General features: G+C 33.5%; 1 non-coding gene across 1 annotated transcript; it reads left to right on the forward strand.

The window, feature by feature from the left end:
• The first annotated feature begins 860 nt into the window (after nucleotides 1-860).
• On the forward strand, nucleotides 861-967 carry LOC114090540 (U6 spliceosomal RNA). Its single transcript, XR_003582370.2, has one exon. It is a non-coding gene; the product is annotated as a U6 spliceosomal RNA (small nuclear RNA).
• Nucleotides 968-1,550: the final 583 nt, after the last annotated feature.

Genomic DNA, 1,550 nt, shown 5'->3' on the forward strand with positions numbered 1-1,550 from the left:
TAAAAACCTCTGAGGCTTAGCCCTTTTCTTGTTATTAGTACTTTCCATACTATATTTTCCTTATCAATGATCTTTCTAAAAAACTTTTCCAATTTATTCTTTTGACAAAACTTTTATATCTTTGCAGATCTCTGATACTATTTTTAAATATACTCCTCATGAAGTCTGTCCTATTTTTCAGGGACTTTGAAGGAATGGGCTACCTAGAGAAAAATATCTGCAGTATAAGGTACAACTAAGGACAAGACCCCTACTTCAGCTTAGAATATCATGGTGGATTTGCTGAGAGCACTTATGGTGCATTTAAAATCTGCAAAATATTTAACAAACACACTCACCAGTTTTTGCCACAATGCCAGAGAAGAATGAAAAAGAAAAAATGAAGGTATTATAAGCATGATGGTGTGTTATGCTGCTGCCTTTTCTCTCAGACTACTCAATACGAACGAACTTCAATTCATCTTTTCCCAGGAAGGATTGTTTGTAAATTGCATTAGGATGATTCTGGATTCTCAGAAAGGCTGGTCTGTCTGGACTCCTGGAGGCAGCTAGAGAAGCTCTTGTTTTTAATGTCATGTTAGTTTCTTATTTATTTAATATGTCAGTCAAAGTGGGAAATGGCTAGATATTTGGACATACAGCAGTATGTGGTAACATCTCTTTTTGTGTGAAGGACTTTAAAAGGGAGAGTACCTTGAAGTGCCTGATTTGGAGAAAGAGGTGTGTGTGTCTGTCATCAAGAGCTCTTAACTGTGTGCTTAACATTCTGCTGCAGATGTTTTTAAGCATTCTACTCCATATTATTCCAGTTGTGTAGTTTCAGATTTTAATGGAAACAGTATAGTTCAAAATATATTCAAGTGCTCACTTCAGCAATACATACACTAAAACTGAAATGATACAGAGATGATTAGCATGCCTCCTGTGCAAGAATGATATGCAAATTTGTAAAGCATTCCATATTTGAAAAAATATTAAAAGTATTTTAGTGATTACAGAGCAGTCTAAATTCTATTTATCTCTACATTTTGGAAATGCTAGAAAAAAATAATTTATTCTCTACAAGACTGTTTCACACTCTGTCAAGAATGTTCAAGAAGAAAGAATACAGTTTCCATTTGTTTCTAAACAATCAAATAAGGGCTGTTCACTTATTTTGTTGTCAAATACAAAAAATAAATGTACTGTGCTAAAAAAAAGTCAATGCAATGTAAAGTGCTTTTAGGTCTAGCTACCATTTTTTTACACTTTCCTAAATCCTTTCATACTTAATTTTGAATACATATCCTAAGACATAAATCTTACTTGAGAATATGATAAATCTCCATTATTCAGGTTGTCTAGTCTATAGTTATTTTGCTTTATTTATTGGCAGGTGGCTACAATTTGAAGAAAGTTTAAGAATTTAAAACACTCTGAACAAAAGGCAATTAAATTTCTCCTCTCTAGTATTACATTAACTCCTTCAGGCTAACAGAATCCTATTTTCTAGATTACCTTTTTCTAGTAGACCCCCCCCCCCGACCCCATAACAGAGGTTACAGTGACAT

Source organism: Marmota flaviventris, chromosome 1, assembly GCF_047511675.1.
Source record: "Marmota flaviventris isolate mMarFla1 chromosome 1, mMarFla1.hap1, whole genome shotgun sequence".
NCBI classification, from domain to species: domain Eukaryota; kingdom Metazoa; phylum Chordata; class Mammalia; order Rodentia; family Sciuridae; genus Marmota; species Marmota flaviventris.